This window comes from Macrobrachium nipponense, chromosome 5, assembly GCF_015104395.2.
Source record: "Macrobrachium nipponense isolate FS-2020 chromosome 5, ASM1510439v2, whole genome shotgun sequence".
In the NCBI taxonomy this organism is placed as follows: domain Eukaryota; kingdom Metazoa; phylum Arthropoda; class Malacostraca; order Decapoda; family Palaemonidae; genus Macrobrachium; species Macrobrachium nipponense.
In genome coordinates, this window is record NC_061107.1 from 2,436,362 (window position 1) to 2,460,445 (window position 24,084).

The following is a 24,084-nucleotide window of genomic DNA, read 5'->3' on the forward strand; positions in this document are numbered from 1 at the left end:
AAATTCTTCCTTTTTTTCAGTGAGTTTTTCTTGTGGCATTTTAATCGAGTGGATTTCCAGCTATCGTTGATTGATGGCTCTTCCATGATGCCCAAGTCGTGACTGATGATTTGTGGGGAGCCGTTATAAGGGCAAAGTACTAATTACGTTCACCCGTAAGTGCCAATTACATGGTGAGATGAATTGGGAAGAAAGTTTAAAAAAAATATATCTGATTTCCAACAAACTGTGCTTCAGATGTCGTCTGAACTCAACGTTCATGCAATTATATATATTTTTTGTTACTTTACATATAATAAATATATATATTCATATAATATATATATATATATATATATATATATATATATATATATATATATAAGATATATATATATATATATATATATATAATATATGTGTGTGTGTGTGTGTGTGTGTGTGTGTGTGTGTGTGTGTGTGTGCGCGTGTGTGTACGTGTGTGTGTGTGTCTGTAAATATAATATACATCCATATACCTACATACATATATATATATATAATATATATTATAATATATATATATATATAATATATATATATATATATATAAATCTTTCGAAAAAAAAAGCCACATTTGGAACCCTCGGTAACTCGTGGGAGTAATCTGATGTCTGAACCCAAATGCCGATTTGACCACCTGATAAGGAATCCTTTAACAGAAAATGGATTAAAAAAAAATTTTTCAAGTTGACATTTCAATTTAAATGAAAATAGTGGTTTTTACGTCTTACGGTGTTAAAAGCAAGCTGTAAAGTGGTTATTTTTTGATGAGTATTAGCATCTCAAGACCTTAATGTGCTTATGAATAGGATTAGTATCACTATCTCCAGGGGATGAGAGGAAAATTTTGCACTTTATGTCTTTTATTAAAGCTGCTTGATGTCAATGTTGCGTCAAATCTAATCTATTATTCATTCTATCTGAGTTGGTTAATTCTAGGAGCTATAGATTCTATGTATATGTATACTCACTGAAAAACTTGATATTCTCGTTATATCACAGTTTGGTCTGAAAAGGAAATAACAAATCTATTTTTCTAACAATGGCTTTTGTCATTAAGTGATCTCATTCATCCGTCTATAGCTCCCTGAGATATGCTTTGGTGAGACGAATGAGGAAATTAACTGAACAGACTGAAACTAAACTGAAACTAGAGTGAAATTAAAAGGAAACTTTAATTTCACACGAAAGATTTTCAAATTGTACTTGTTCGACTAAGAATTCTAGATTAAAACTAAGCTGAAAATAAACTGAAACTAGATTCAAACTAAAGTGAAACTAAACTTGGAAAAACTTCAAGGGCACAGGTCTTGCAATCCTATCCCAGATTAGACCTACACGCAAGGAAAAAAAAGAAAAAAAATTTCAAAAACTTTCAAATCATCATTCATTCAACTTAAAAAATTTCCCCGTATCCTTCTACTCTCAAGACGAATAACTGGTCTCTCCGTATTCATAATAGAACAACTTGGTCACTCCACATCCACTTAAGTGATAAAAAAAGCAATCTACTGTGTCTCCGTTCTTTTCATCGGAAGACGAAGAGAATCTCCTTTTGATCATCCAAAACATAAGAGAACGAAAATAAAAAAAAATAAAAAAAACATTCAACTGAACATTAATCAAGATGAAAGGAATCATCTCCAGCGACATATTATTTGTATTTCGAGGAAGTAGTAGCCAGCCTCCTGGCCTCCCCGAAATTACAAGAGGGTCCCATTCCTTTATGCCGGTCCTTTTCATGCGACAGTAATAAAGTGGGTCTCATTCTTCCCCTTTAGGGAAATTATTATAATATGGCGGTGAGGTCCCCCCCGCCACCCCCGGAAAAAAAAAATATTCTAATGCTCCCCAGTGACCGCGTTTGAATCAAGGTATTATCCAGGAGTTTCTCGAGCGTCTGAGCCGATGCAGCGTTCTTTCTAAGGCAATTATCGTAAGTATTCCAATCTATAAAAATTCGCTTTGAGTCATATATATATATATATATATATATATATATATATATATATATATATAATATATATATATATATATATATATATATATATATATATATATATATATATATATATATATATATATATATATTATAACGAATTTCACTAATTCTGAAGAACTTTCATAACTCCGAGATTGTAACCAGTCTTTTCATTTGATAATTTCCACAACAGATGGTTATACAGTGGAATAAAATAATAAGCAAGGCTTAACAAATCTATTTTCACCACTGTAAATATATACAAAGGCCATTACCACCAGATCAGAATAAATATGTATTGCCACCACCACTGGATAATGAACTCAACCAAAATAAAGCGTAACAACTCCGACGTAAATTTTTCCAAGGATAAAAAACAGAATTGAAACCGAAGTAAATGCACCGTTACCAAGATGGCGTTAGAAGTTTAGTAATTTCACTATTACCAACAGATGGCATTAGGAGTTTGAAATTTACATAAACCTTTATAGTAAATGAAATTGGTTGGTTTTTCACTATATATATATATATATATATATATATATATATATATATTATATATATATATATATATATATATATATATATATATATATATATATATATATATATATATATATATATATATAGATTTATATTATATATATATATATGTGTAATATATGGACTTCATGAGTCCCATGACACAAATAATAAAAGACCAAGTTTATTAACAAAACGTTTCGTATCATGACTCAGTGAATCATCAGTCTGTGAAAAGTAAAAAAAAGGCAAAATAGAAATCGTCATTATCATAGAAAGGAATTTTCACAATGCAATTAAAATTTACAAGTTCAGACAGTAAAAAAGTAAAAGCATAAAAACACATAAAGCAGTAAACGAAAAAAGAGACTATCAAAACATCAAGCAGGAGAGAAGAGGGAATGACATACAATTTGTATGACAGACAGACAGACACACATACAGACAGAGAGAATGAGAGGGAACAAGCAAATTTTACTAGCATCATTCAAGTAAAAAACAAAAAGTTAGAAAACATCCTTACCAATTTGAGAGAGAGAGAGAAAAAAAAGACGAGCCATTTCCTCCCCTACGAATGACATTTAACTCTCCCCTCACCACTCAAATGCGAGGAATCTTTATCGCGACCTAAATCTGATTCGAGTCCGACTGCCAACTGTCGTCGATGAAGCTGAAAGTGGCAGGGAAAAGTGGGTCGTATCTAAAGGTGGTATACTTTTTAAATACACCCACGTTTGCGACAGATACGTGATACTATGACTGCAGGCAGTTGCTGCTATTTTTTCCGTGTAAAATGATGAGTTATATATAAATTTATTTATATATATATATATATATATATATATATATATATATATATATATATATATATATATATATATATATATATATATATATATATATATTTATATATATGTGTGTGTGTGTGTGTGGGTGTGTTGTGTGTTTGAATATATATACATATTCTCCTCGCTACTCATTCATATTGTCTGCTTCTTGCTCCTTCTAATATTACCTTACCCCCCGCACAGCTTCTATTCATCCACACGCCACCTACAGCACCATCTCTATACAATGCCATCTAAGATACATTTGACATCATGACAGTTGACATAAGAGCCAGTATTGTACCTGTAACTTAACCTTTCTAGCTATGAAATCATGACTTCCACCTCCTTCTTTTGAAACTAACTTTCCTTTGATGCTCGTTGGCATTGAGTCTTCCATCTTTCGTTTTTCATCCTACCTCCTACGTTACTCATTCATCTTTTATATATCTGTTCGGCACTTCTGAAAGTAATCATATGAAAATAAATGCTTTGACAAAATACAGAAGAAAAAAAATCCAATAACCTTTTCTGCAAGGGGAAGGTCTTTGATTCCTGGAAAGGGATAATGTAAAACAAAAATTATAACTGTTTGCTGGGCGGCATAAAATCTTTACATGGATGTAATCACTTATCAATTCTCCTGACACACAGCTTCCAGTGATTTTCTTCTAAATGTTGGTACCTGTCGATCAACGACCCACCTCTCTCTCTCTCTCTCTCTCTCTCTCTCTCTCTCTCTCTCTCTCTCAGCCCTCACGTGTAGGTGTGTGTGTGTGTGTGTGTGTACAATGCTTCCTCATATTAGGATGATACGTAATGAAATGCCAAATATGATCCTTTCTGGTTTCCAGATAGGGAAGAGAACACGAAGTGAGTGAAAGGTGTTTGCTGCCGATCGTATTCTGGAACGATCCGGAGCGATTATAATTATCATTCCTAAAGGACAAAAGAACGATTTCCAATTACCGAGCGGGTCTTCTTTCATTCGTCGACTTGAACATGAAGTCGTGTGGTTTCTTCTGTGATTGGTTTTTCAAATTACGCGGATTGAGTCTCTTGATATTCAGCGATTGGTCTCAGTAAGACCTTTCATGTTCGTGAAAAGGATATTGAAAAATTCGTTTAGTTATTACTTATTTCCGAATAAAATCACTGGTAATATTTATATAATTCTAAGGCTTTAATAAACATACTTAATTTTGCACTGGACCTTTTTGTATACGTAAATATAAAAAAATGCAAATTCATTTTATTGAAAAATTTGTTTATTGATTACTTCTTTCCGAATAAAATCACTCGTCACAATTTTTATATAATTTTAACGCTTTCATAAACGTACTAAGTTTTACACTGGACCATTTCGTGTACGGAAAAAATAAAAAATGAAAATTCTTTTGCGAATTCTTTGCAAAATGAATGTCATTCGTTACTTTTTCTTTTTAACTTGATGGTTTTTAAAGAAATATGAAATTTACAATTACATCTAAATCAGCAGGGGTTAATTCTTTTTATTAGCATAAAAGACATAATAGTCATTCGTATACAACCTGTAATCCTTTTTGATTAAAGATAACTCTCCAGGTGATTGTATGTTTGTGTAGCAATCAGTCCAAGTATTTGTTACAAGTTTTTTTTCTCAATTATTCGGAACCTCCCACAATAAGTTCGAAGAAACGTAGCAGAGATATTGCATGTAAGCAAAAATAAGAGGTACTTCGTGTGTGTGTGTGTGTGTGTGTGTGTGTGTGTGTGTGAGTATGTGTGTGTGTGTGAGTATGTGTGTGTGTGAGTTGTGTGTGTGTGTATATAATGAAAGTATAATGAAAGTTCAGATACAAGAAATCACGAAAAGTATAATGAAAGTTCAGATACACGAAATCACGACAGGTATAATGAAAGTTCAGACATAACGAAACCACGACAATTATAATGAAAATTCAGATATACAAAATCACAAGTTTAATGAAAGTTCAGATACACGAAACCACAACAAGTATAATGAAAGTTCAAATACACAAAATCCACGACAAGTGTAATGAAAGTTCAGATATACAAAACCATGACAAGTATAATGAAAGTTCAGGTACACGAAATCACGACAAAAATAAGTATAATGAAAACAATATCCGATAAGTGAGCGTTGGGACTTTAAATACGATTCTCCACAATGTGTGAAAGAGAAACTTGAATACTATTAAGATAATTTACCAACCATAACGGAGCAATCGAGTTTCCTGTACAGCAAATTATCAAGGCTACAAAAAACTACATCTATCTTTCGATGGTGGTCTCGGTATAATGGTGCATGAGCCACGGCCCATGAAATTTCAACCACCACCCGGCGGTACCTGTCCTGTATCGTTCCCAGACGCACGATCATGGCTAATTTTATAACGTTAAATTAAATATATACTACTGATGATAGAGGGCAGCAATTTGGTATGTTTGATGATTGGGGGGTAGATGAGCAACATGACAATTTGCAGCCCTCTAGCCTCAGTAGTTTTTATGTTATTTAAGGTTTAAATCATCCATGATCGTGCGGCTGGCAATGATGTAGGAATATTAACACGTATCACGGAACGTGTATAAACGGTCTTTACCACATCCATTAATCCGAAGGAGAGGACGAACAAGATATCAGCCAATGAAGATTTACCGCAGTCTTGCAGAATCTGTATTGATTGGTGAAGCCTTTTGATCCGATTTATAAGAGTCACAGACAGTCTTCAAAAGCATTGTAGCACAAATGATAAGTTTCTCTCTCTCTCTCTCTCTCTCTCTCTCTCTCTCTCTCTCTCTCTCTCTCTCTGGTTCAGGTTCTGAAAGTGAATAAAGGTCTGAATGTCCTCCTGACCTCGTAGTATGTACCTCTCAGAGATAACTTTTGAAATTGTCAAGGAGAGGAACTTGCTCCAACAGGCAATCACGAGTTGTACGAGGGAACTTTAGCCACTTCAAGCATTCGACGGAAAAGGAAACGAAGACATACTTTGGAAATATATAAGAAGAATTTTACTCAAAGTGGCGTATTTGTACTCCGAACCGTCTATTGGGAGCAGGGTAAACAATCGTTCAAAAAAAACCAAAAAAAAAAAAAACAAAAAAAAACATCCAATCAGGAAATTGCATCAACAAGAAAAGGGCGCGAAGGAAAGGGAAATAAAGATTGATTCTAAGATGTACAAAAATAAGAAAAATGACCGTTTATTTATACCATAACCACAAATTAAAAGTTTATGTAAAATGAAAGAAGCTTCTAAATTCTCTCTGATACTAACAGTAATTCTAACATTTAAGGTGGGCTGTTTTTATGAACTGGAAACGTGTATTCTGGCCATCTTATGAAGGCGTTATTCAATGTCTTGTGGTAAACACCTCAATTGTGAGATTCGTAACAACACTGAAGATTAAAAGGAGTTTACGTGATACACACGAATTATACATTCTGTATATAGCTCTCTCTCTCTCTCTCTCTCTCTCTCTCTCTCTCTCTCTCTCTCTCTCTCTCTCTCTCTCTCTCTGTCGCAAATGATTTGCTAGTGCTATTGCGTCACTGAATCTAATCTCTGAATCTCTCAGGCAATGTGAGATCCTTGATAACCTTCAAAAGTAAAATAATTCAAAAGTTTCTTATAAGACTTATAATAACTTTTTAAACGATTTTTTCCTAGAATGTCTTGGGAAAGAATGGATATTTTCGCTATTTTTACTGCCCTAGCCAACAAGTCTTCTGATTGTCTTTTCTGTTAGAGAAAGAGCAGGCTTTTAGCAACACCTCGGCAGTGTATTCAACGTATTCCTGCCTAGCAGGGGGCCATCTAATTCTATCAAATTGTTTACTTGTCGTCAAAGATCTGCGTCAAGCGGGGCTAATCACCTAGTTCAGAAACAAGATACTTTCTCGACTGCTATCCGACGATCCCGACAGCTCAGACAATACTAAGACTCCAGGCAAATATATAACTCCTTGAATCTCGAATGCCAGATGATGAATTATCTACCTTCATTCCATCAATCACTGCGCCTTCCACTGAAGAGGCTGTATGGACCGAACAAGGTCTTGTATTAAATGGATGAAACTTCAATGCCATGATCAATTTTCCAGCATTAATCACTTACGCCCTCTAATTAATCTATGGTTGGGAATTAGAGAATTCAGTTTGTCGATGGGCATAACCGTGTTAATATGTACATTACCTGTGTATATATACATATATCTCACTTCCAACCTTATTATGCAGTGCTTGATAAAGGTAGAATGAGTCCACCGAAATGTAGTCCTAAGCTTTAAACCAGAGTGTTTTAAAAAAGTGCTTTTATACTTGAAACGTATCCTGTTTTAACAGAAGAATTTATGTATATATATATATATATATATATATATATATATATATATATATAATATATATATACATAGATGTGTATGTGTGTAAAGGTAATCTCGTAACTCAATTTCGATTCAATTATCTCTTGGCAGTCATTAAAAAAAGCCTATCAGTTTCTAACATTGAATATGAAAATGCTAATCTATAATTTGAATTAGTCTTCGTACCAAGAATATTTAATTTCAACTCCATCAAAACTATTATTTACTTTCCTATCAGAATTATAATTGAAAAATTCAGCGGGTAAATAATGTTTGTATTTCTGTCACGACCAACAAAGAGCTCTATGTGAATTACAAATGCAATTGTGATTTCTACACTGTCGCCAATGGATGCTAAAACAATCGGGTTTATAAATCATATTAGAACCAATGTTTTTGAGGATTTAGAAATATGCCAGGTGGTGAAGGCTATATATATATATATATATATATATATATATAATATATATAGATATATATATATATATATATATATATATATATATATATATATATATATATATATATATATATATATATATGTGTGTGTATGTGTATATGTATATGTATATGTATATGTATATGTATATGTATATATATATATATATATATATATATATATATATATATATATATAATAGGGTTTTTCGTGAGAGATATGGAGAATTAAGCAATGCATAAGTTGAAGAGGTGAGAAAGATTGTAACCCCATCTGAAAGATAAATGAACAAGTAAGAAAATATGCAGAGTAAACAAGTAAAAAAATACGTACGAGTCGCGGCCCATGTAACTTTCACCATGCCCGGTGATAGCCTGTCCTATAGCTTACTTTAACCTTAAATAAGTGTAAAATTCTGAGGCGACATGGTTGCAATTTGGTATGTTTGATGATTGGAGGGTGGATGATCAACATACCAATCTGCAGCCCTCTAGCCTCAGTGGATTTTAAGATCTGAGGGTGGACAGAAAAACTGCGGACGGACAGACAAATCCATCTCAATATTTTGCTTTCACGGAAAAACTAATAAAATGAGGATGACTCAGGTAACAGAATATCCATTGCCAGAAGAACGAAGGAAACTAAATATTCTAGTATTTTAAGGTTTAGTTAAGAAAAGCTGCGGATATGATTTCTAATCATGAAAACAATCCTAACAAAATAGCTGGACAATGAATCATACTATTCCAACATGGCATTAAACATATGTAAGTTATCTTTTAAAAAGAGATAACCCTCCACTTGCTATGCTTCTAAATATCCAAAAGCAACTACTGTGTCTCACATTGAGTTAGCTCAGAACTACATTAGTAAACATTACTTGATATGTCACTAAGTCAATGGTACACAGCATGTATTCCAGTATGTGTAGGGCGCCGTTAACCAGAGATCGGCGCCGAAAATCAGGTTAACGTCGTCGTTAGACAGACGCTGTAAACCGGATCACCGTTAACCGATGGCACCTAATGGAATATATTTGAATTATAACTTTTATGGGCACACCATCACTGATTTCAATCCATGATTCTAATTGTTTCCATGAGTCTGGCATAAAATTATCTTCTTAATTGAGGACTGATGATAATCAAAGAATATCAGTGGTCATTCTTTCCGGAAGCTAGTGTAAAGAAAGCTTCATTCAGTAAATTCTCAGTATCTTTTTAGAATCTAATGAAAAAAGTAAATTTATTTCCATATTTTCCCTACCCCAGCACCCAATTACACGCCAACACAGAGTATATCCCACAACAGTCACTGCATCAGAAAAAAAATGCCACAATAGCAAACAGAAGAGATGGCTTATTGACTCTGCAAAAAGTACAGAAAAAAAAGATTTTACCATAACAAGCGAGGTTTCCGTCGCTTTGTGAAACATTAAACTTTGAAAGAGCCCAAACCTTGACTATTGATTATTTCCATATTGGAAAGCATCCAGACCATCTCCATTGCAAATATCTCCTCACGTTATGTAATATGGTGTCGTTCAGTTTGCTTGCTTATGAACTTGGAACTTGGGTTAGAAATCTGACGAGTATCAAAGTGTTATGGCTATTTCATCGTATCACTGCGAGTTGTTTATCTCAAACACTGGTTTATATGACTAGTAAACTAATACTAACATTTATCTTTGCTTACGTCCGTATGGTTCGTTTAAAGATTACCTTACTTCAAATCAAAATGCCGTAACATATGGAATTAAATGCCAAGAAACGACTCATGTCTAAAAACTGAATCACTGAAGGCTACTGGAGTTTTATCATTCTATATCTATCTGTAGTTTTGACCTTGGCAATATTGTAAGAGAAAATTAAATTCTCTTTATAAAGAAGTTATTTATTTACTCCTTGTAGTAATGGATAGAACGCGGCCAGAGGTTGACTTCGCTCTTTTCAAAGTTCAAGAACTTGAAAAGTTAAATTTGACTCGTAAGGCCTTAGGAGATCTAGTTTACGTTACTTTCGTTGCCTTTTCGATGGAAGTCAAAATTACTCGGTCTATTTGCATATTTCTTCCTGGACTTTACAGTGCGTTGGGGATCAGTTACGTGAACGAATGCTAAAAAAAAAAAAATAATAGAAAAAATAATGCTCTGGATTATGTCTCCTTTGGGAATTCTGTTTTCATTTCATTTCGAGATGCGAGGTTTATGGAAGCGAACAAATATCTCTTTTCAAAGTCGGACATATATATGAAAATAATTCACTCACATTCTTCTAATTTCAGTTTTCTGTAAAAGAAAACTATGAAGATGGTTATTTGAGTGTCCGTCTGCCCTCACATCTTAAAAACTGCTGAGGCTACAGAACTGCAAATTGGTATGTTGATCATCCACCCTCCAGTCATCAAACATTTTAAATTGAAGTCCTCTAACCTCAACAGTTTTCATTTTATTTAAGGGTAAAGTTAGCCATGATCATGCGTCGGGCACCTCTATAGGTACCAACAACACAGGTTACCACCGAGCTGTGGCTGAAAGTTTCATGTACCCTGGGTGAGAGTTCCATACAACAATAAACGCTGTACAGAAAAGCATATTTTACTTGTTTATTAGAAAAGAACACTAAAGACATTGAGTATAACATCAGAGCTCTGTTTTATTCAAAGCAGGACAGAAATGGCAAGGAGATAAATCAGATCTCAAAGAACACTGAAGAAATTGTGTATAAGACCAAAACTCATTTTTAATCAAAGCAGAACAGAAATGGACAGAAATGGAGAGGAGATGTGTCAGATCTCAAGGAACACCGAAGTAATTGTGTATAACACCAAAACTCATTATTTAACCAAAGCAGAACAGAAATGGCGAGGAGATGAATCAGATTTCAAAGCCCTCAGTAAATGTTGTAGTGTTGATTGGAATGCCATTAACTGAACAAAATCTAATATCCCTTCCAGCCAGCACAAACCCGCCTTCCTCTGCGAGAATATGGCGCGAATGGGTAACGTGTCAAAGTTCTACGCATCCTGGAGTTCGACTGTGATTACATTACTCACTAATCACCCAGTCTTCAAAAGAGGAGGCATTAAAGGAAGGAGATCTGATGGATGAAAGAGCAAGAAAAGTCTTTAAAAAGTTTATCTCCTTCCGGACTAATCTCACGAGACCGTCGGGCGAAAGAGAACGAAAAATCGAGTGAGTAATTTCACGTTTTACGAACTCATTACTTTCTCACTGTATACGCCATACACGTGTCCGATGTTCAAGGATTCTTCTTCTTCTTCTTCCTCCTCTTCTTCTTCTAGAGAGAATGAAAGATGGAGCTGATGCTTCCTTTGGCTGGTATCTCCGGAAAAAAAAACTGACTTACTTCGACCAGTCGTTGCAATAAAGATTGAAGACCATCTTATCAGATGAGGCTGTTCCTGGGGTTACGGGCTGCTCTTATGAGCAAGAGCCCGTGCTGGCATAAGATCAGCTTAATCAAAAACAACAACAATCCTGGGTGCGCAAGATAATGCAGATCGAAGACTTTTCCTTTACGTATAACAAGAGGCGAACTTTTACTACACGTATCAGGTCTAATTCCACATTTCATTATTTGCAGATATCCCCGAAGTCATTAATAAACAAGTAAGAAATGTGCCGAGATTTCTTCGGTGCAATCAAGTTTTCTGTACAGTGTATAATGCTATATGAAATTCCAGCCACGGGCCATGAAACTTGTTAGGAGAGGGTGGATGGAAGTAGGATGGAAGCAAGAGAATAAGAAAGGAGGTACAGTAAAAGGAACGATTGGGATTGTAGCTAGGGGCCGAAGGCATGCTGCAAAGAACCATAAGTAATGCTTTACAGTGCACTGACTGGGCGCTTTCAGATGTAGCGGATAAAACATTAAAAATAGTCTTTTCAGAAGGATGCGGTTCTGCTGTTTCTTCCGACATGAGAAACCAGAGACGAAATTAAAAGTCACTCAACAAATCCTTATAGCGAATTTTCTGTCGACCAGAGGAGCTTTCTGTGCTTCGAAAGAAGTTTTTTTTTTCTCTTTTTAAAAAGAAGGAAGTTTGCAGGTCGCAATTCAGTGAGTGGTTTGGCTTTACGCGGAATTAGTGGAACCCATAATTTTCTGACGTTTACTTAGAACTTAGAACTTGTTATTTATGTATCCTTTCACAATCACCCAGAAACTGTCAGTTACTCGAAAACAGATTATTAAATAAATAAAACTATGAAAATAGACCAGGTTGACATCCGAATACAGCCACTAAAAAAATCAATAAAATCATTTGCTTAAACATAATCAGACGTAGTCTCCCAGAAGGACAAATATCCCGATCACAAATATTCTCGATGATTTCGCTTTCAGTAACATAAACAAATTAATGATTCTCACAGACACCTGAATACTTTTTTCTGGATTCAGAATTAAAACTAATTAATAGCATCCCGGGACGTAAAGAATCCTTGCAAATAGATTAGAATCCTTCCCTTACGAGTGGACAGGCAGACAAATAGAGAGACAGAAAATTTAATTTCAGACTGACAATCGACATCAAAGAACCGAGCTTAAATGTTTAATGGGTTCCTATTTGTATATATAGAAGCAGGTGGAGACGAGGGAAGGCGAATATACATGATGTATGCTGCGTTATGCCTCCCTGACTGTATCGTGTAGTTGGAAACTCAGAAGATGCAATACATTAATACTCTAATATTACTCTACTTGTATTTGAATCATTTACGTGCATTTTAATCTATGTTTCTATTATTTTACCTGTTTTTTTCTGTTAGCTGATCTCCTCTTTCTGTATTCCCCATTACCTTCTGTTACTTCTTTCGAATGAAAATCATATTCTTTGGAAACATGAATTTCCTGTTGATGGATTAATTAATGGTCTCTCTGGGCCCATTCCATATGAATAAGGTTTATTTTTGAATAATAATAATAATAATAAATAATAATAATAATAATAATAATAATAATAATAATAATAATTGGTCTCTCTGGGCTAGTTCCATATAAATAAGGTTCATCTTCTGAATAATAATACTAATATTAATAATAATAATAATATACTTATTAAAAGTAATGGCTACTTCAGCAGCGTTACACTTGTAGAGATTCTTCTCTATTTTGCGAATAGCGGCTTTTTCAGTGCTACTTAAACAGGCTAGTAGAGCGCCTATAGAGGTCATGGTAAAATACAGGTCAAAATAGGTGTGATATATTTGAATTTTACAGATAAACTATGATACCATAGTCATCAAAGTCATTAACGATTTTCTCTCTCTCTCTCTCTTCTCTCTCTCCTCTCTTCTCTCTCTCTCTCTCTCTCTCTCTCTCTTTTCTTAAAGCGAGCTTTCGTCTGGAGCTGCCAGACATCCCGGGCTGGGAGCTGAGGGTGGACTGATCTTGGTGCGGTGTCCGTCCTCCTTATATCTGTGGTTGACAGCAGGGGGTCTGCCCCATGCTTGTCTCCTATTGGCTGGTGGCGGTGAGTCTTGTTTTCATTGGCTGCCTGAGCCAGGTCTCAAGCCACTTTCTTCGGGCCGATGGTTGGCGTTGCAGCATATCCTGCAGCCGCCTGGACCTCCTAAGCGGCGCTGTAACATTGATGGGCGTTGCGCTACGCTGTGGGACGTCACGGCTACTTTTGATTTCCATCGGCTGCAGGAGTACCTCGTTCGGGGCGTTGTCATCCATAGAGTTGTCATGATCGGTGGTGTCATTGTTGGTGGCAGGTCTTCTCATACTCGTAGGGAGGAGAAATTCTTCCTGCGTCGTATTCAGAGTAGGTTTTATTTGCTGGATGAGTAGCGCCTCCAGCAGGCGCAACCGACGGGCATCAGGGGCCTTCCCGATGATCTCGTGTTCTTTATGATGACATCTCGGGAGATGGCCTCGTGATGTTTGGTGCGGGCGTGATTCTTTATAGCCCCCTCTTGGGCGTGGCACGAGAGTCTCTTCGACAGTCGCATGGTAGTCATACCTACGTAGGCGCCGCTGCATTCGCGGACTGGGCATGTATATTGGTACACTACATGCGTCTGCTTCAGGGGTTCTCGTACCTGTGGAGAGGGGTTATTTTTCATAATAAGATCGCGCGTCCTCCGATTCTGGTAATATATGGATTAGGTCGATATTCTTGGTGTCGTCAGTCGGGATACATTAATGGAAATAATTTTCTTAATGGCGTCCTCTTCTTCACGGTAATGGGAACTCATGAAGGCTTTGTAGTACAGCTTGATAGATTATCTCCTGGGGGCGAGGCTGCGGGCTCTCACTACCATACCATTTTCTCCAGGGCTGTGCGGACTTCCTTGCTGATTAATTATTTGAGTACCCATTATTCACAAGTACTTGGGAGGCGCGGTCGAGTTCCTGGTGAGTGTCCTGCCAGGTTGAGCAGTGGGAGAGGGCCCTCCTGACGAAGGCCCTGACGGTGGTGCTTTTGAATCTGGCGGGGCACTCGCTGTCTCCGTTGAGGCAAAGTCCTAAATTGGTTTTCTTTGTGTAGACTGAAGTACGGAGACCGTCTTCCGTCTTGCTTACAAGGACGTCGAGGAAGGGGAGCCGATCGTCGAACGCAGCTCCAGTCCGCGAATGCAGCGGCGCCTACGTAGGTATGACTACCATGCGACTGTCGAAGAGACTCTCGTGCCACGCCCAAGAGGGGGATAAGAATCACGCCCGCACCAAACATCACGAGGCCATCTCCCGAGATGTCATCATAATGAACACGAAGATCATCGGGAAGGCCCCTGATGCCCGTCGGTTGCGCCTGCTGGAGGCGCTACTCATCCAGCAAATAAAACCTACTCTGAATACGACGCAGGAAGAATTTCTCCTCCTACGAGTATGAGAAGACCTGCCACCAACAATGACACCACCGATCATGACAACTCTATGGATGACAACGCCCCCGAACGAGGTACTCCTGCAGCCGATGGAAATCAAAGTAGCCGTGACGTCCACAGCGTAGCGCAACGCCCATCAAATGTTACAGGCGCCAGCTTAGGAGATCCAGGCGGCTGCAGGATATGCTGCAACGCAACCATCGGGCCCGAAGAAAGTGGCTTGAGACCTGGCTCAGGCAGCCAATGAAAACAAGACTCACCGCCACCAGCCAATAGTAGGAGACAAGCATGGCGCAGACCCCCTGCTGTCAACCACAGATATAAGGAGGACGGACACCGCACCAAGATCAGTCCACCCTCAGCTTCCCAGCCCGAGGATGTCTGGCAGCTCCAGACGAAAGCTCGCTTTAAGAAAGAGAGAGAGAGAGAGAGAGAGAGAGAGAGAGAGAGAGAGAGAGAGAGAAAATCGTTAATGACCTTTGTTTGATGACTATGGTATCATAGTTTATCTGTAAAATTCAAATATATACACCTATTTTGACCCTGTATTTTACCATGACCTCTATAGGCGCTCTACTAGCCTGTTTAAGTAGCACTGAAAAAGCCGCTATTCGCAAAATAGAGAGAATCTCTACAAGTGTAACGCTGCTGAAGTAGCCATTACTTTTAATAAAGTATGCTTGAGAGAGGGTCTGCTTCCTAAGTACAATAATAATAATAATAATAATAATGTCTGTCGTAATTATTCAAGAGTTGACTGTGAATGATATTATCATATGATAATAAACCCATCGTTAGGGATGAAAAAAAAGAATATATATATATATATAATATATTATATTATATATATATATATATATATATACATACATATACATAAATATATATATATATATATATATATATATATATTTATATATATAATATATATTACATACATTATACATAAATATATAAATATATATATATATCTCAAAAATCACCATAACGTGACTGGAAAATCTTCAAGTAATCAAAGTCCATATATATATATATATATATATATATATATATATATATATATATATATATATATATATATATATATATATATATATATATATATATATATATATATATATATATATATATATATATATATATATATATATATATATACACAGAACTCGCTCTAATTAAAAAACCAGTTCTCCTTGCCAAATTAGCTCTTTTATTTTCGTCCAAGACTTGTCATTCCTAAGTCCATTACCATTTTTCCTAACTCAATTGAATTACGGAATCTTACTTGTAAAATTTGGATGCTCACGAACCTTGGAAATTTCTGAACAAGTGGGAATAATAATAAAGTTAACTAACTTTTAGACGAATAAGTTTTGTTGTCGAGTCTCTCTCTCTCTCTCTCTCTCTCTCTCTCTCTCTCTCCATCTCTCTCTCTCTCTCTCTCACCCTTCCATCATTAGCATATCTGACGGGGAAAGTTCTCGTCCCTCCATCAATTTAATTAGTCTTAGGGATAATCCCACATTATTCGTTGCGGTTATAAATTTATTCCCCTGACAGTTCTGCAGTGCGCAATTATTGTACAAATGTAGAGAATGCCTTAATTAATATTATCATAATAAAACCAGCGACCCAGACCAGGATATAAAACGGCAACCCGACTAGAGATTAGGCTAAGAAGAAGAGATACGACGTCATGGCAGCTATCGGTTATTCTCTAACAGTTTTTTTATAGTAAATTTTCACTGAGCCTCCAATTTTACATTCCAATCGCTTAATATATAAAAAAAAGGTTTCTCACATAAGTTTTTCATAAACTAACGATTGGTCCAGATACAAACAAATTCTTATATATATATATATATATATATATATATATATATATATATATATATATATATATATATATATATATATATATATATATATATATATATATATAATCAATGTACATGAAAAGGATGTCTATCTAGATTTAGTGCAGACAGATAATTATTCTAACTTAAAGCCAAATTCGAAAAGTGGTTTCTGCTTTCTGTAAAAGACAACAAGTACTATGTACAGATGGAAGGGGAGAAAATAAGTGGAAAAGTTAAAAATATGTGACAAAGTTTAACACTTTTCCACCTAGAGACCTTATTTTTATGTGGGAATTTATTGTAAAACTTTTACTTTTCAAAACCCGAAGAAACTCACGATCTATTAAATGTGGGAAAGTCTATTTGCTCGTCTACATGTATGTCAGTATGTCTACACACTCTCTCTCTCTCTCTCTCTCTCTCTCTCTCTCTCTCTCTCTCTCTCTCCTCTCTCTGTGTGTGTGTGTGTGGGTATCTGCTTATCTATGACTTTATATACCTCTCTCTCTCTGTCTAAGTCTTTGAGACATCCTAATCCTTGAAAATAAAATCTCTCTCTCTCTCTCTCTCTCTCTCTCTCTCTCTCTCTCTCTCAGTAACTTTTTGTCTCTCCATAGCTCCCCAACTTCTCTCTCTCTCTCTCTCTCTCTCTCTCTCTCTCTCTCTCTCCGTATCTTCTTTGTCATTCCATAACTCTCTCTCTTTCTCTCTCTCACTCTCTCTCTCTCTCTCTGAAAACATACAACTTGACCCACACATTATTCTAGGCAGAAGACGAAATAACTTTCAGAAAATGGTTGAACGCTCCTATTTAAACCTTCCCAGCAACAAATTACAGCCGTTATATTTCTGTTATTTTGTGTCAGAGGAGACTCTTTCTTCCCTCGTCCAATGACAGCGGAGCAGACCGTTATCATGATTCACTCAAGGAATTAGTTCAATGTCCAATCTTGTAAACCTGTCACATCTCTTTTAGTTCTTTCGTGAAGCTGAGTTTTGTCTTGGTTAATGTTCAATGAATTCTTAGTTTGGTAGAGGATGTTGAGATTAAAATCATCATAATTATTTTGTCTGGATGTTTAAAATAACGAACGCATTCAAAACACATAATAATTTGTATGTGTATGTACTATGTATGCATACTATATATATGGCATTATTTATATATACTTATATTATAGTATATTATTTATTATAATATAATATATATATAACTATATATTATAAATAATATATGTAATTATATAATATATAATATTCATACATAAATATAATAAGAAATAATATATGTATATTTGTACGTATTATATATTATATATATATATTATATATATATATTTAATATATATATATATATATATATATATATATATATATAATATACATTCCTGGTAAAGCTACTAGTCATTTGAGAAGTTAAGAGAGCACTATGGCTATTATAATTTCATATATATACATACGTATATTTATATATATAATTATATATACATATGTTTGATTAATTATTCAGTACAGTTCGGCTCAAAAACAAAAGAAAAAGTCTACCCCCAGGTTAAATCTCTGCAAGTGATTCAGAGACTTTTATAACCAGATCACTTTAGATCTTGGTTAAGTCCTTTGATCGAAGCAGTGAATTCAAACAGGCAGGAACGTAACTATGGCACAGAATTCATTTAATGGCTGGCTGTTCGTCCCACTATTCAGTCCTTGGTATCTGTCTGCCCTTTTTTCTGTCTTTATTTCCTTATTATATTAGTTTAAGAATATTATTACTATCAACAGTTTTAGCAGCAACAGCATTAGTAGCAAAATTCCTCTGCTTTCTCACTTATTTCCCTGTCTAATCTTTCCTTTCCATAATATAATTACCCCAATTTTATTCATTCCTCCCCTACTCCTCAAATTAAATCACCCTCTTCTTCACCCGTACCCACAGAGAGAGAGAGAGAGAGAGAGAGAGAGAGAGAGAGAGAGAGAGAGAAGAGAGAAAGAATATCTTTTCAGGCAAGTCTTTCATACGCTATGGCCGAACGTACTTTCCATTCAAATCAACGTCCTTTGTGTGAGTCCTCCCGTACTCCCTGTTCTGCAATACTAAAAAAACGGACCCCTGACGTCCCTCTGTCAAATTCAGATTCTCTTTCATTCCACCAATCGTCGATGACCAAAGCTTTACTTCAGAATGGACAGCCAATAGATGGATTGCCTTCTCCCGCAAGGCGCTAGATTCTAGGAAAATGGGATAGATATATAAATAAATCCGGAATTCGACATCAGGAGGTTAAAAAAAGTTCTATCAAACGAGAATTCGGGTCATTCGCGATTTATTCACAGCAAATAATCCATTTCCTAAGGTGGAGAACAAAATGCACGTTCCAAATCTTCACCTGACATGCTACATGTTTTAGGTTTATGTAAATGAAGACTACTGCTCCGGCTTTATCTGTCCGTCCGCACTTTTTCTGTCCGTCGTCAGATCTTAGAAACTACCGAAATTAGCGGGCTGCAAATTGCAATGTTGATCATCACTCCTCCAATCATCTAACATGCAAAATTGCAGCCCTCTAGCCTCAGTAGTTTTCATCTTATCTAAGTTTAAAGTTAGCCATGGTCATGCGACTGGCCTAACGCTATCGGCTGAAAGTTCCATGGGCCGCCGCTCATACGCTGCACAGAAAACTCGACTGATCCGAAGAAACTTTGGCGTATTTTTTTTTTTACATGTTATATCTTGACTTGTCTTTATGAATATAATATCATAAGGTTCATTGGATTTCAAAGAAATTCACTTCCACTTTCTGTATCCACGAGGAAGTGCTGACTATAAGTACACCTTCTGGAATGAGAGATGGAATCCAGGGAAGAGACGGAGGCCAAGTCAATCATTCCAGAGTCATCATCATCCACTTGATGACTCGCCTTTGATTCAGTCCAGACTCCAGGGGGGAGAAATAATTACAAGGAGACGCAACTAACCCACTTATTAGACCGGCTATTCGTGAAAGCGAAGAAATGGTCGAGTGATTCTTTGTCAGTATTCAACTCCTCCTTGCAATATGAAGTTCTGTCTATCACCTCATTTAATTCTTCAATTTGACAGACCTCTTGGCATTTTTACTTTCGTCATGACATTCAGAAATTGCTTTAGGATTTTGGATTATCCCCGTACTGCAAGTGCAGCTGCAACGATTTGCAACCATTTTTTGCTTTCCACCAATGCTATGTGAAGATGGAAGTGTAATCGAGCCTTTTTACTCAGTTGTAAAAAGTGTCAATTATAACACACCAAAATGATCACCACTTTCAGGTAGAGCAGAGCATGTTGATATAATGTAAAATCATTATTTTGCCTACCATCTTTTATACTACCTCAGCAAATATGGATATTTCCAATCAATTTTTGTTTTTAATTATCATGTTATCTTATGTATCTAGACTGTATGTTATTGTCTATGCTTTGTATATTCCATGTATATGGCCTTGTGCTGTAAATAAAAAAAAATTATTATTATCAATATTATTATTATTATTATTGTAATGTGTTAATATTAAGGCCTTGGTAAGAAAATTGTACCCTTACCCAAATAAAATTGTGCATGCACCACACTTACTAATACTTAACTTACTAATCTAATCCAATCTTACCTATCAGCTAAATATATATTATATATATATATATATATATATATATATATATATATATATATATATATATATATATATATATAATCAAGATTTGCAATGCAACAAATCATGTAATCCTTTAACGGGTTCGCCATCTAGATGCTTTTGGTAGGCTATTCAACTGGAAGCCTTCAAATCAATGTTCAGTACATTTTCCGTAAGTCTTTCTTAGTTTAACCAGACCACTGAGCTGATTAACAGCTCTCCTAGGGAGATTTCTTTACCTTGCTACGAACCAAACTGTTGCTTAGCAACGGGACCTACAGCTTATTATTGTGGGATCCGAGGCACATCACACCGAGAAGTGAATCTCTAATCGCTGCTACAATAGAAGCTGTGGAACGAACTCGGGCTTCCAGATCGGTAGGCAAGTATACACAACGGCGAGAAACTGACATTTTCCTTAAAGGCTGAAGTTGGAGCTTCCATACCGAAGGAAGAGAGACAAACCAGGTTCTCCCCCTGTTTACTTTTGCCGCTGTGAAGTATGTGGCAGGCTGAAATTGAAACTGAAATTTTGAATGGGTCATATCTCATATTCATCGCGCGAGGAGCCGAGCCTTCTCGTTCCTCAGACAATGTGCTGTGAAACAGCCATTCCATCTGGTTACTGAACTATCTTTCTTCTACCTTCCGTAACAAACTTTTGGGGTTTTGAAAGCTAACTGTGATTCTTTTCATGCTAGCTGATGAATCTTGACTCAGATCCACGAATTGCCTTTAAAAAGGTGCATCAAAATTACACGAGCAATGTTAAATTTCGTTAATACTTTCACCATTAGCATGCAAATGCACTGAGAGTAATTACTTCAGCGGAAGACAGAATAACTTCAACGTGTTAGAATCGTATTGAAAGCTGAAGGAGAAGATAAGATTCTGAGAAGTAATTAGGAGGGCGATACGAACTCTTTAAGGCACATTTAAAGAGGCGGTAAAACGAGCAATTAATGGACAGCTGAGGCCACATATCCGGATAAAGGTTCTGATCCTTACTCAGAAGTGTTATTGTCTTTTCAAGGACGTTTATGGATATGTCGACTTTCCATTAAATAAAAAGTTTTACATATCTGTACACAATGTATGGATACAAAGGTCACTGAATTTCATAACTAAGATTCCCGAAGTAATAATCAACACATAATTCATACATAAAGGCAATTTTTCAAGCCGTGGTGGGAGAAATACAATGACTCTTGAAACGCAACATTATAAGGTACATTAAACTGTTGAAAATTCTTATCATATGAACCTACTTTTGAAAAGTGGATGGTGATCTCAGGAATAATCGATCTACAATAAGTTGTGTGGCGTCACACCTACCAGGATTACTGGAGCTGAATCTCTGGAATTCAGCAGTCCTGCTGACCTACAGACTGGGTTATGATACTGATAGAACTTGTGTATATTTCCCGAAAGTATCGAGAAATATAAGAGAAGCACCGATGCCTTTTCCGTCTTTTTGGTGGAGTTCTTTTGAAACTTACTTGTATAAAATTTGGTAAGAAGTCAGGGTAAACATGAGTGTCTTATACCAGTTTTTTTTTTTTTTTTTGGGGGGGGGGGAATTTGGGCTCGTTAGCTGCCTTTAGTTGAAATGACTATGACATTGCTCGAGTTAATGTCACTTTTTTACTTGCACATTAGAGCTATTCAAATCGTTTCAAAAAGAAAAAAAAATTAAAGACATAAGTATTTTGAAAATGCAAAAAAAAAAAAATTAATGGGATAATATATTTTTTTTACTTAAAATATATAAAACATTTGAAATGCGCAGTAAAGCTATTGAAAGCATTTCAAAAAAAATTAGACGACAGGTATTTTTAAAATGCAAAAAAAATTTCAATGGAAAACCTTTTTTTTTTACTTTAAATATATAAAGCATTTGAAATGCGCAGTAAAGCTATTAAAGCTTTAAAATAAATAATAGACAGAAGTATTTTGAAAATGCAAAAATCAATTAAATGGTAAAATGAATCTTTTTTTTTATTTTTACTTTAAATATATAAAACATTTGCAATGCGCATTAGAGCTACTCAAAGTTTTTCAAAAAAAAAAATAAAAATAAAAGAAGTATTCATTATTTTGAATATGTCAAAAAAAAAAAAAATAGATAAATGGCAAAATAATTTTCTCTTACTTTAGACATATAAAGCATTTGAAATGCGCAGTAAAACTATTCAATGCGTTTCAAAAAAAAATTTAAGCCATGCATTTTGACAATATAATTTTTTTTAAATGGCAAAAAAAAAAAAAAAATTTTTACTTTAAATATATAAAACATTCCACAAGCAGATACGATGTGATACTTTATGAGATAAAAAAACAGAAATTGTTGTTGCAGAGAGAGAGAGAGAGAGAGAGAGAGAGAGAGAGAGAATAATGTCTTTTTGTAACTGACGGTGAATGAAAATAATTTGCGACAGATATCAGAGAGAGAGAGAGAGAGAGAGAGAGAGAGAGAGAGAGAGAGAGAGAGAGAGAGAGAGGAAGCAGAATCCCACCTGGAAAAACTTCTTAAGCGAGTGTACTACATAAACGTGCGGCCTGAGATCAATGCAAATAAACAGTACCAGAATGTCATTAAACCTCTCACTCTCTGAATGGGAGAGAAAAAAAAGTCCAAGGTACATCATCACAATATGTATAGATGAAAGTCATCCACCTCACTGGAACCCTACTCCGCAGAATTGTTTTCGACCTTCCCTCTGATGAAGGCTCAGCTCATCAGGAAGAAAGTGCTGGAACGCGTAGAACTACTCTCCTCTCGTCTGGAATTCTATAGCAGTGCTATTCTTGTTCCATCAAAGTGTTCCGTGTGCAGGGGGAGGGGAAAAATTTGAGAACTTCTTTGACAAAACAATTAAGTAGAAAAGGTTTTTTCGGCGCAATCGAGTTTTCCGTATAGCGTATAATGCTGTATGAAATTCCCAGCAGCGGCCAATGAAAAACCTTCAGCCACGACCATGTGGTGGCCTATGTTGCTGGCAACTATAGAGGTGCCAGACGCATGACCAGCGTAATCTTTAACCTTTAATAAAAACAAAAACTGCTGAGGCTAGAGCGCTGCAATTTGGTATATCTGATGATTGGAGGGTGGATGATCAACATACCCATTTGCAGCCCTCTAGCCTCAGTAGTTTTTAAGATCTGAGGGCGGACAGAAAAAGCGCGCAAGCGCAGACAAAAAAGGTTTAAAATTCTTGATTTTCTGCTGAGCAACCACCGATAATTACTACAACCATTTTATGTGTTAAATCGAATATTTGCTCGGGACACTTAGTAAAGTAGCAGTCTATAGGAAACTGACGTTATAAGGCGATACTTTTGCATTTTTCTATAAACGTCTGAATATTAGTTGCTCATTTTTGTTAAGAGAATAACGAATACAATTAGAGTATTTTCTTTATTTTTTCCTATGGTGTGTGTGTGTCCACTACCACACTGTTTTAACTCTATTGACCCAAGGCTATTATGTACGTGATAGGCAGACAATTACGGTGGGTGGCAACTCAGGGCGAGG